The following is a 13799-nucleotide window of genomic DNA, read 5'->3' on the forward strand; positions in this document are numbered from 1 at the left end:
GCCCCTCTGCCTTTCTGAAGTACTTTTTATGTTATTGCTTTCCCTCTTCTCATTCCCCCCATCAAAACAGTGTCCCTGTCTTTCCATTAACCCTCATCACTTTAACAGCATCCCCTTTATTTCTATGAATGCAGTGGGCACCAACTACAGTGAGATGTCAGTGAACAACAGAAACATTAAGCCTTTAACCCACTATGTTAGAAAAGTCACTTACTGTCAAAAATATGATACATTTCAAATTGGAAGGCAGCCCTCTCCAACTCTACAACCCCTTACCTGCTCAGGATTCTGCTTGAATTTAGAATCAGCATCACAACTGGGATGTACCTGATTCTGATATATAACAAGCCAAACTCTCAAAAAGAGATTAAAGATATGAGAAGGCGTGTGTACACCACAATCAAACAACTATTTCACAAAGCTGTTGAGCAGAAAGAATTGACTTTTTAAAAAAGAGGCCTGTGGACATCCAGGTAGGGCTTCTGTAGGTACCCACCTGTGCCAGGATACTGCAGGATCAGGATGAAAGGTTAATGAAAGTAATTTTCCTAAGAAGGATCCATTGATGTTAACCAACATATTAAGGAGAATATCCACTTATCAGTCTGTGGCTAGAAACCTAGCAGCCTAGCACATGTCTACTGATCAGCTCCTCTCTCCAACAAGAATATTTACATTGGGAAACAACAGCTACAATGAGAACATTCACAGTGAACATACAGTCTGTGCAACAGGAAGTAGGTGGATTAGATGATCACTGGGGCACAAGAATCATCAGTCTGTGATGATCTCCACTATGAGAAACACCCACAAAGTCAACTAGTGAATGATCTCTTTCTGTGGGATCTCAGCTAAAGGAAAATTTGAGTACTTCTTGCCCATTGGAATTAATTTTGTTAATTGAGCTTTAACTTACAAACAATGAATTGTATTTAAGTGTACAGCCTGATAAGTTTTGATAACTTTATAAGCCCATATAAACTCCAATTTAATCAAGAGAACTATTCCACTATATATGAAATAGATAAACAACAAGGACCTACTATATAGAACTATATTCAACATCTTATAATAACCTATAATGGAAAAGAATCTAACAAAGCATTTCTATACACACACACACACGCACACACATATATATAATTTAATTACTTTGCTGTACACCTGAAACATTGTAAATCAACTATACTTCAATTAAAAAAAAAAAGATAACAATTCCATCATTGCTAGAAGTTTTCTCATACCCTTTCCAATTTATTGTCCTTCCCACACAGAGGCAACCATTATTCTGATTTCTGTCACCACAGATTTGCTTTGCCAGGCCTTGAACTTCACATATATAGAATCATACTTATGTCTTCTTTGTGTCTGACTTCTTTTGATCGACTTAATGTTTTCGAGATTCATCCAGTGTGTTGCTTTTATCAGTAGTTATTTCCTTTTAATGCTAAATGATACTCTATTTTATGGACATATATCACAATTTGTTTATCCATTTTCCTGTTGATGAATATTGGCTTTGGTGCCAATTTTTGGTTAGTATGAATAAAGCTTCTAAGAATATTCTTGTACAGGTCTTTTTGTAGACAAATGATTTTGTTCCTCTTGAGTAATGCTTAGGAACAGAATTGCTGGATCATAGTAGAAGTGTATATTTAACTTTATAAGTAACTGTCAGTTTTCCAAAATAGTTGTACAATTTTACACTCCTACTAGCCATGTATGAGAGTTTCAGTAGTCCCTTATCTTTGCCAATATTTGGTATTATCAGTCATTTTAATTTTAGCCATTCCAGTGGGTATATTATGGTATCTTACTGTGGTTATAATTTTCATTTCTGTGATGACTACTGACGTAGAGCCCATTTTAAGGTGAGTATTGGCCATTCCTATATCTTCTTTTAAGAAGTATCCAAGTCCTTTGCCCATTGTTTATTGGGTTGGTTTCTTTCTCACTACTGAGTTGTAGCAATTGTCAAACATATGTATTGTGGTGGTTTCTCCCAGTCTATGGCTTGCTTTTTTATTTTACTACCAATTTTTGTTTTAACAAGAATGACAATAATATTTTAATTTTTATGAAGATCCTGTTTACTACTTTTTTATTTTATAGGTAGTGCGTTTTGTGTCCTATGTGTGTCCTTTTATTTTTTTAATAAACTTATATCACAAGACTATTCCCAGTTTATTAAAATATTATTGTTAATAGCTACACAGTAAGTTCAGCAAAAAAAAGTATTTTGTGGAAATATCAGTCATTTCAATTTTTCATCAATATAAATAATACAATTATAAATATTTTTCCACAGATTTCTCTGCATGCATCTCTGATTATTTGGTTTAGACAAAATGCTATTATTGTAGATACTGGATCAAAGGGTAAATATTTTGATAACTATTGCTAAATTGGGTTTACCAATTTGTACTCCTACCAGCAGTATAGAAGAGTGCTTACTCTCAAGTTTCAAATATATGAAAATAAACGTATATTTGAAATATATTTTTATATTTCTTTTATGAATCAATTTTGCCTGTCTTTTGAACGTTTGGTTGGGGGGGAGATTCATTAACATTATTAACCTTTTGATTTTCTTATATTGTAATTTTTTAGATTCATCATTGATACTGACTTGAAGAGTTTTAAGTTTTTGTGTACACAGGGATATCAGAATTTTCCCTTATGTTTTCTGTATTAGAGCCTGTCTTTTAAAAGACATTTCCCAGAATGAAATCAGGTATACTTATGAATACGAGTGGGTCTCTTACTACCAATGGTCAATGATGTCACCAGAGTAATGCAAAAACAGATACATACATACATTGATTCAACAGGAGACAACTCATATGCACTGAAACCCTTTCCAGTCACTTTACTGGATAGCTCCAATGAGACTCTCACCTGCAGTCCCTGACTTCCCAAATCAATGGGGGCCATATTAGGTCCTCACAGAGCTAACTCCCTGTACTCTATGTTGGTCCCTTGGCTGCTCCCAGGCCTCTGTGACTGCCCTAGCTCTATTTCTCCCCCTGAAAACAACCCCACACTCTGTGAGTAGTTTACTCAAGTCCTCTACTCATTCAGCTTGAAGTGAGCAGAAGTACAGCTTCAATAACCCTCTCTGTTATGGACTGAATTGTGTCGCCCCCAGAAGTCAAGATTTGAGGCCATAACCCCAATTTGATAGTATTTGGAGATAAAGCCTCTGGGAAGGTAGTTAAACTTAAATGAGGTCATAAAGGTAAGGCCTGAATCCAATAAGCTTGGTGAAGAGGAAGAAACGCCAGACAACTCTCCATATTCACAGAGAGGAAAGGCCATATGAAAGCACAGCAAGAAGGCAGCGATCTACAAGCCAGGAAGAGAGACATCACCAAAAACCAAGCCTGCTGGCACCTTTATCTTGGACCTTTAGCCTCCAGAACCGTAAGAAAATAAATTCCTGCTGTTTAAGCCACGCAGTCTGTGGTACATTGTTATGGTAGCACTAGAAGATGAATACACTCCCCAATACAATCTTCTCTCTGAGAGTACCCTTATTTCTTCTTATATACTCTTGATGTGGGTAATGGATTCAGTCACCAGATTTGTTTTGAATATCAATCATTTGAAGTTCTTCATAGATGATCCACAACCTTTCTTTAGAATACATCGTCCCTGAACACTCTCTGTCCTCAGTTTCAGAATTACAATTATGAAACTCATGAAAAAAAGAGTACTTAGCCTCCTACACTATCTCAATTTGATTCTTGGACTAATCAAAATTCACCCCTGGTGCTGAGAAGGGCCAGCCTTTCCAAAAGCCCTTGGCCACCAATACTGGATCAAAATGAGAGTCTGTTAGCAAGGAAGAAGGATGGGAATGATGTTGGGTAGGCAGCCAGGAGTGCCCACCACAAGGAAGGTATTTATAGGTGGCTTTAAAAGAAAAATTTCCTCTAATCAAACTGAGCTAAAATACAGAACTCTGAAGCTAATTCTTAATCATAGGTAAGAGTCAAACTGTAAATAGCCTTAGTCATGTTTAGAATCAGCTTTTTGTGCACAGACATAGAAAGAAGCTTGATATTCTATGCATCTCTTCCTATCTTTTGGACTTCTGCTTTTTTCCCTTTAAATTCTCTTAACACTCCACAGGTTAAGAGGGAGAAGGAAAAGTAAAGGATAATGAAAAGGGAGAAGCTTCTGACCAGTCTGTAGTGCCTTTGAAACGTCCATTCTTATCTATTAGAGATCATAAAAAGCAAGAAGCCACTTTCTAAGTAGCACAAGCAAGAGTAAAGCAACATCTTCTTATCAGAAGTCAGGAGTAGAAAAGAGAAGAGGAAGCCAGGAAGTCAAGCATGATGGGTATCCCCTTCTGCCCTTCTAGGCATACTCTCCACCCACTCTATCCTGCCTTTTTTCCCAGCAAGCTGACTTCTACAGACGGTACCACCTGGGCCCCTTGCCCTCTGGCTTCCACATTGGTTTGCTAATGGTTGGCACTGGTAGGAGATGGAGGGTGGGAGAAGGGAGAGGTAAGGGAATTTACCCCCCTGTATCCCTCCCTGGTGATGCTTGGCTGTGGCTATGTTCTTGTCCCCAAAGTGGCAACTCCTATCACATGGACTCCCTCCCCTGACTGCAACTCTCCCCACCTTTTCATAGCTACCACCTCCTTTTGTCCGTTCAGGTGCAGGTGTAGCATGCTTCACCAAAGAATGCTTCACCATTCTTCATCAGTTCCCTTAAGCCTACTGACACCATTGCAAATTGCCTCTTTGTTAAGCTGCTTTTTTACTTACCACCTTGAACTTGCCATCGGTTTGCTACATGGACTCTGATACCTCAGATCACAAGATCAGAAGAAGCATGTATCTAAGGCAAAGTAGATGAAAATCCTGAAATGCAAGGCAAAAAATAAATCAAGTTACCAGCAATCTGAGCGCCAAACTAAAAACCTGATTCTGATACAAGATTGCATTAAATAAGGAAACTCTTCTACGCTTATTCTAAGACAAACCGAAGCCAACAAACTGATGGGAGAGAAAGGTAGTAAATTGTGACAAAAACACCGGTAGAAGGGATTGGTCACAGGGTCAGAGACGGAGTGCAGAAAAACTGCCCTCCACTGATCTACAGACCACCTCTCACTCTTCTTTCTTCCAAGTCTTCCAGTCTCTATCCTCAGATTTTCTCCCACTGTATAATTTTATATCCATTCTTCTTAAGCCTTCAACTATCACTTCCAGACAGAATAATGCAAAAGTCTTTTTCTAACCTAAACTTTACTCTTCAGTTACAGCCCTAACTGCTTGGATATCTCCTGCCACTCCAAATTAACTCATCCCAAATTTATCATATCTTCATCCTCTCACAGTAACTGGCCATTCCTCTTGACCTGCCTTTATACTGGTGGCATCAACTGTCTCCCGTTCCACCACACTCACGAGTTCAGGCATCTTTTTTACTACCTTCTCCCAGGTCTAGGTATGTTGCCAAACAGAAAATCCAGATGGCAAATCACTGTATATATTCTCTTGTGGGTTTCAGTCTTCCTCTCCAGCCTCGTCTCTCACCTCTTCTCTTCATTATCGTCATCCTATTCTTATACTATAATGCATGCCTTGCCTCTACATTATTTATTCTAATAGAAAAACCTTTGCCAGGGCTTCCCTGGTGGCGCGGTGGTTGAGAGTCTGTCTGCCGATGCAGGGCACATGGGTTCGTGCCCCGGTGTGGGAAGATCCCACATGCCACGGAGCGGCTGGGCCCGAGAGCCATGGCTGCTGAACCTGTGCGTCCGGAGCCTGTGCTCTGCAACGGGAGAGGCCACAACAGTGAGAGGCCCGTGTACTGCAAAAAAAAAAAAAAACCTTTGCCAAATAATCCTATCTGACATATGGCAAGTGCACTTCCTTCAAAAACTCTTCCCGCTTTTCTTTCCCCAGCCAAATGTCCTCCTCTTCTAAATATTTGACTTACACAACTCTTATAGACTTGTTCTCTAGTATGTATTACAATCATGTATTATGCATTATAATCATGTACTATTATGTATTATACTATTTTGTATAATAACTATTTTATATCAAAATAATGTTCCTGATTATAAAATACAGAAATATTTTCTGTGCTAAATTTCAATTGCTTGAAAGTAGGAAAGGTCCTATTTGCTTTATCCTCCGCAGCACCTGTCTTCAATAAATAATGTCTGAACTGCATTGTGTTGCATTGAGTTTTCTGATATGCATATCAAATTTTCAGGGAAAATTATTTCTAAAATTAAACAAAGACTATCAAAAATCCAAAAGCCGTGCCGTATATACCTTCTATATCTTGGCACAAATTTTCATTTTTTAAAACATTAGAGGGCTTCCCTGGTTGCGCAGTGGTTGAGAATCTGCCTGCTAATGCAGGGGACACGGGTTCGAGCCCTGGGCTGGGAGGATCCCACATGCCGCGGAGCAACTAGGCCCGTGAGCCACAACTACTGAGCCTCCGCGTCTGGAGCCTGTGCTCCGCAACGAGAGGCCGTGATAGTGAGAGGCCCGCGCACTGCGATGAAGAGTGGCCCCCGCTTGCCACAGCTAGAGAAAGCCCTCGCACAGAAACGAAGACCCAACACAGCAAAAATAAATAAATAAACTCCTACCCCCAACATCTAAAAAAAACAAAAAACATTAGAAAATAATTAAAGAAAACTAGATTAATTTCACAAACAATATTTAACTTAGAAATGTTAACCCAGTCCCTGTAACAGTGACAAGTTTGTGACTATAGTTCACCTTAAGGGATTTGGTAACAATACATTTTTCTCTCCCAGACAAATTAAGTTATTCTAGACAAGCATGCAGTATTTTGTTAGCAAAATGTAGCTGCTTGTGTCTGCATTGCAATTTTACTAATTGGCACATATATGATGTAGAGACTGAAAAACAAATGTTGTTTTGCAAAGAGGTTTTCTGTTTTCACAAAAACACCCACTCTTGCTGAGAATGAATAATTTCGACCTAAAAGTTTCCCCCAGAAAACTTTGAAAAAATCCTTTAGTTTGATCAATCTTCCTCCATGTTTTTCTGGTTATTTGAGACAGCTGCATGAAAATATGTTCTTTGATTTAGCTATTCATTTTCTTAATAACCATAACTGAGTATTAGCAGTATAATTTCTTGAATAATGTTCCTCAGATTCTCCTCTAATGACATCAACCCGTTTTGTTTTTTTTCCTGAAGCTCTCACTCCCCAAGGACCATTCTCCATCGTGATATTGTTTGTAACCATATGCAGTGGACCTCTTGTTTGTTTGCTTTTCAGTTTTGCTTTGTTCACCCATCTTCTTCATAGCCCATTCTTTTGTTTTCTTTGGGGGAAATTCCCTTCCCAACATCCTCAGTCCTTGTGGTCTGGGTTCGTGGAGCTGACGCTACCCTAAGCACCAAAAATGGGCACGTTCTAGCCGGAGAAGTCAGATTATTTTATCTCCTGACTACGGTGTTTAGTTCACAAAGGAATAATGAATCAAGTTGAATTCACAAGAATCAGGCCAGAGACTGGTGGGAATCCTTAGAAAAGGTCCTCTCTTTCTATTTGGGTTGCTAAACAGGAAGGATATAGCTTAGACATTTCTTGGTGGCGGGGCTGGGGGAGACCTGAAGAGGAAACCAACACAGGAAAGCAGAACAAGAGGTGGAGAAAGATTTCTGATATAACTACTTGTGCACTTGGATTCACGACTTCTCTGGATTTTTAATTATGTAAGCCAGTTTTTTTTTTAATTAAGCCAGTTTGTAAGTTAATAAATTCCCTCTTTTTTATATTTAAATTACTTGGAACTGATTTTCTCTCCCTTGCAAATGAAAAGAATCATAGCTGGTATACCATGGGGCACCATATGCTCTTCAACCGCCTTCCTCTCTAACCAAAGACCAGTGTCAGCCTGGCCTCCTCCTCTGCTCTGCAGCTGTGATTATCACGCCTCTTTTCAGGGCCTGATATATAACCTTCATCTGCAAAGTCCAGAAACACCTTTGGGCTTTATTCTAATTATCCTCAACTTCTCTCTATCTACCAGTGCACTGTGCAATGTCATTTTTTAAATGTTGATTAATCTCTAAACATGTTTTAATTCCGTCTGCTTCTTTCATATTTCCCAAAATATGCTTTAAATTTTTAAATTATTTTAAATAGAGACACAATAAAACATATAGAAATAATTCACAGCAAACATATAAATTAATAAGGTCACTGATGGGGGCTTTGAGATCCATATTCTGCAAATTGGTGATTCTAAAATAGGCAGAGCAAGTAGCTAGTATAGGTGGAGGACTTAGAAGGCCCCCACTTGACCTCCTAACTGTACCACCTCATTTCTATCCTAGCACCTGTGAAACCACCATTAATAATTTTACCATTTGATATATATATACACATATATCTATATATAGATATAGATATACACAATGGAATATCACTCATCCATACAAAAGAATGAAATAATACCATTTGCAGCAACATGGATGGACCTAGAGATTATCATACTAAGCAAAGTAAGTCAGAGAAAGACAAATACCATATGATATTACTTATATATGGAATCTAAAAAATGATACAAATCAACTTATTTACAAACAGAAACACACTCACAGACATAGAAAACAAACTTATGGTTACCAAAGGGGAAAGGAGGAGGTGGAGGGATAAATTAGGAGTTTGGGATTAACATATACACAATACTATATATAACAGATAAACAACAAGGTTCCACTGTATAGCACAGGGAACTATATTCAATATCTTGTAATAAACAATAATGAAAAAATATGAAAAAGTATATATATGTATAACTGAATCACTTTGCTGTACACCAGAAACTAATACAACATTGTAAATCAACTATACTTCAATTTTTTAAAATTAAGTAATAATAATCTTGCCATTTGACTTTTAAAAAGTGAGCTGGACATTGCCCAAGTTTTGCACACTAAAAATCCAAATTTATGGCGTGACATCCATGAGTGTATCCATGGGAAAAAAGGGAAAATATGACAGTGTAAGAAAATCCTAGAAAATCCACTCCTCATGGGCTCTGAAAGACACCACCATGCTGTTTCATGTTGCACATGAATAAAATTTTCATTAGCTCAGACTGATACACCTACAGAAGATCCTGATTTTCTACAAAAGATTATAAAATACTGGAATAGGAGTTGAAATAAACTGCTCTGCCATGCTCAAAAAAAATTGACATGTGTAAATTCTCCAAGCTTCATTTTCTTCATCAAGCCTGTTGACAAGGGACATTATATTATTTGACTTTTATCTCACTATTCAGAAAGGATGATCGAAGCAGCTTTAATAACAGATCAGTTTCATTAATAAAACCTCTGCTCTACTCCAATTTACATGAGCTTCATTATGAAAAGTAACTGGCCACTCTGAATTTACTGAGGAGTCAGCTAATGCTGAATATAAAAGCACAGGAAGATTTAAGAGGAAGACCTGATTCAAGGTCATATATGTTGTAAAGAAAGCTGAGTGATCCTTAGAGGGGGAAAAAAAGTTGGGCCTACTTAAAAAACACTCAACCTGAAATTAAGCTTTAAATTTTGAATAAACAAATGTCTTGCTGGACAGAAAAATCTAGTGCCCCAAACCCAATGGACACAAGAAAATGGTTTTGTGACCTTGTCACTGTCAGACATCAATGTCATAATAATTGAAAACTGGGTACTGGCTGATTTTGTCATCCCTCCTCTTGAACATCTTATTCCAGTAACTCATCTAACGTAACTGTCAGAGTTGGGGAGTGATGACAAGGCCCCCATCACAAATCTGTGATACACAGTTAAATTTAAAAGGTTCTTATTTCACATGCAATACTGAACAATCTTTTTAAATGAATAAGATCACTGGAGCTTTCAATTCCAATACAATGTTTCTGACAGCCAGTTCAAAATGCACATGGGTGACGGGCTTGGGCTATACATTTTGAAAGAGCAAATGATAAGGTTATAATTCTAGTACTTCTTCTTCCCCAATCGCATTATGGAAGAGTGATAGTGAACAACCTTTAGAATTCCCTCCAGTTGAGAGTGTGCAAATCAGAAAAGTGAATGTATTCCCTTGCTTGTATTTAGTAGTAAGGCTCAATGATGTATGTTTCGCCCTCATCGTGGAGACTGGAAATTATATATATATATATATATATATATATATATATATATATATATATATATACATACACACACACACATATAAAATACCTGAAATGTGTAAAATTTTAATATATTATATATTTAATACATAATATGTGTAATACATGAAATATGCAAAAATTTAATATATTTTTTATATATTATATATATATTAGGACAGATTCTGAAGGTTTTAAGAAGGTCTAGGAATTCAGAGGGTTCCACAGGTACATATGTGTCTGTTTTACACAGATTATTCAAATCTGACCAAAAATAACACTTTGTAGAAGGCTCCCTCCTCCAACAATCGAAATTCTATCCAATCCTGAATCCCTGTTCAAGGTCTACCTTCTCTGTGATCTTCCCTAATAAATCCAGCCCACATCCTCCCTTCTCTCTCAAATGTGATTTCTACTTCACCACCACCGTCACACATTTACTGAGTACTTACTGAAATGCAGGACCTTATTCCTGAAGTCATCAGGCTGTTCCTAAGCTTGAAACAGTTTAAAGTTTGCAGTGAAGACAGATGCAGACACACAAAAAAGTATAAACAATCGCCCACAGTAGTTGTAGATCACAGGGTAAATGAACACAGGAATGTGGAGGAGGATGGGGTCACAAAGGCTGCACTAGTCAGAGGGAAGAAGGGATAATTTATGGAGGAGGTAGACTTCAAATTTGTCCTGGAAGAAGAGTCCCTCTCATACAGCCAGAATAGAAGAGAAAGGCCTGGCAGCGTGAACAAGATGTAGAGGCAGAGACAGACCAACATAGGACCGATGGGAAGGTTTGGGGAACTCACACGTTCTCTTCATCTGTGGATTTATCCATCACTAAAGGTGATCTCACCTATGCTTGAGGGAAAACTCGCTAACCAAAGAGTGAAAGAAATGCAACAGCATGTACTTCTAAAATAATTTAGTTTAGGTAGCATTAGCAAGACAGCAAAAGGATGCCAAACTACCACTGGGGTCCACACTGACTAGGGTCCATTTTTACTGGTTGTCTAAATTTGGGCCACAAGCTCAATAATTGAGAACGAGTCCAGTTAACTCTCACATTTGAGGTAGGAGCCTTTCACTTATGAACCATAATGTAAATAGTTAAAAAGGGACTTTCCTTAAAAGTCACAATTGAATTTGAAATCCCTGGTGTGGGATTGGACTAAAGCAACATAAAAAAATTAATAGGACTTACTCCCAAGTGCTTACTCCCTACTGCCCTTTAACCTCTATGGAAAACATACAGAGATTCAGAGACTTATGCTTTGCTAAGAGCTATTCTGCAGAAACCCAAGTTTCCCTCCCAACAGCCCAGTGAGTCTCAATCTTGGTGGCATATTAAAGGCACCTGGATTAAAACCCACTAAACGCAGTATCTACCTGGTCCACTAACGCAGAATCTTCAAGGGTGGAGCCCAGACAGGCTATCTTCCCGTGCAGCAGAGCTAAAAGAACGACTGACACCTCCCTTCTTACAACCACCAATGCCCTTCCCAGTTTAGGAAAGGCTCAACCATCTGCCCATTTACCATCATTTTGTGAAAACAGGGGGACACAGCACAGCATATATAAACTTTTAAACTTAAATAAACTTTTGTCTTAACTATCAATACTGGGCATAATTGACTAAGCAATTAGTAAAAGAATCAGAAAAAAATCGAGCAATGTAGGCAGAGGTTTTAAGGAAAGTGGTGGAAGAAAACAAGAGAGACAAGAAAAATAAGAGTAATGAATCATTTTTAGAAATAAAATGTCCTAAAATATACAAGTGTAGCCAATATTAACTCAGTTAATATTTAGGATGACATAGGTATTAACCACTATGACAACAGTAATACCTACCAGTTTTTAATTCTTGCTAGAGGTCACTCAGACTATTAAGTGTTTTGTATATTAAACTCAATCTTACAACAGTTCTGTGACAGAGAGTACCCTATTTTATAGATGAAGAAATAAGGCTCATAATAATTAAGTGATTTTCCCTGATGCAACCTAGCTAGTGCCTGAACCAGTTTTCACACAGATTTACTGATTCCTAAAGTGTCACAAAAGCAATTTGATTCAGTTATCATACACCAGTATCATCCAAGGGCTCAGCTTACAGCCCTGAGCTGTAGCTGAGAGGGGAGGTGGAGGGATGGGGTGGATATGAATTGATATAAATGACTTTTGAGTCCAGTTAGTCCTAATTTCGGGCAGAAATCATTTAGTTTGTAATTTGTTGATCTGGGGTTAATTTCTGACTTATTGGGTGGGCTGTTTCAAACTTCTCTTCCTATCGGCAGCTTTCATTCATGGACCCAGTTTGCCAAGAATTCCCAATATTTTTGGAGCAAAAAAGACTGTAACTTGTTTTTGGAGCCAATTCTTTTCATGTGACTAGTCTTTAAAACATTGTTCTTTTTCAAAATAGGTGGATACTGGTAACGAGCCAGACTTAAGGTAAAGGATAATACTTTAAAATTTCATGTAATCATTTCAATAAGTTCTTGAAAGTGTTTTTAGCTTTAACAAAGCTCTGTATATGAGTGAGCACATTCTGTTTATAGAATGGAGAATTAAGGAGCACACTCCAACCTAACTCATCCAAAGGGTCAAAGCAGAGAATAAAAACAATTCCCTATGCATAGCATGAGGCCCCCATCCTGAAAGTACTCTGCTATCTAATTTAAAGCCTGCCTCACTCTAGTTACCAAGAGGAAACATGTCACAATTCCAGCTAAAGATTAGAATGTGTTTCCCAGAGACCGAAGGAAAACCCGCTCCCACACTGAAGATAGACCCTTGAAAACCCTAACTTACTTTCCTTATTTGTTGCGCGACATGTCATCCTGCTTCTCATAATTTATCCCAGATCTTTCTATGGAAAGTATAGTATTTGCTCAAAAAGGACAAAGAAATGGTAAATCATCAAACACTGATCACCACGTCAAAGGAATAGATATTTCTTTTACTAGGGGAAGACACAAAAAAGATTATTAGGTATTTGTAGTTATAAATAACAGATGAAGTTTTCCCTTTTATGCATAAAAACCTGGCAATGTCATGATTATATACTCAAAATGTATTACACGTCTAAGAATTAAAATGTGAAGGATATAATCTCAGGATATGTTGTTTTCTGAAAATGCTAATCTTAATTGCCATGAAATTTGCATTTCGTATCATTTGAAGTCTGAATATGAGCATACTTGATATGAATCCAATATCACTCACAATTTTTCTTTATTTTGTTACTATCGTCCTTGATATAAAAACAACACAGAAGGCAGGAGAGGGGGAAGATGACGGAAGAGTAAGACGCGGAGATCGCCTTCCTCCCCACTGCTACACCAGAAATACATCTACACGTGGAACAACCCCTACAGAACACTGACTGAACGCTGGCAGAAGACCTCAGACCTCCCAAAAGGCAAGAAACTCCCCCACGTACCTGGGTAGGGCAAAAGAAAAAGAATAAACAGAGAAAAAAGGATAGGGACGGGACCTGCACCAGTGGGAGGGAGCTGTGGAGGAAAGGTTTCCACACACTAGGAAGCCCCTTCGCGGGCCGAGACTGTGGGTGGCGGACAGGGAAAGCTTCGGAGTAGCGGAGGAGAGCACAGCAACAGGGGTTGCT

At 38.1% G+C, this 13799-nt stretch overlaps 1 protein-coding gene across 17 annotated transcripts in view; it reads right to left on the reverse strand.

The window, feature by feature from the left end:
- The window catches only part of LOC309804101 (zinc finger protein 226-like), a 439178-nt gene that overhangs the window by 251454 nt on the left and 173925 nt on the right, over nt 1–13799 (reverse strand). For 13 of the 17 annotated variants that reach the window (XR_014294058.1, XR_014294062.1, XR_014294063.1 and 10 more), the window contains 2 exons: nt 5640–5835; nt 4785–4880 (listed from right to left, as the gene is read on the reverse strand). The exons of 1 other annotated variant lie outside the window; for it this stretch is intronic. The gene's annotated coding sequence lies outside the window, so the exon portion shown is untranslated. The remainder of the gene's footprint in view (nt 1–4784; nt 4881–5639; nt 5836–13799) is intronic. 3 more of the 17 variants (XR_014294060.1, XR_014294065.1, XR_014294061.1) reach the window with 2 other exon arrangements.

Source organism: Mesoplodon mirus (assembly GCF_964341445.2).
Source record: "Mesoplodon mirus genome assembly, chromosome: 5".
NCBI classification, from domain to species: Eukaryota; Metazoa; Chordata; class Mammalia; order Artiodactyla; family Ziphiidae; genus Mesoplodon; species Mesoplodon mirus.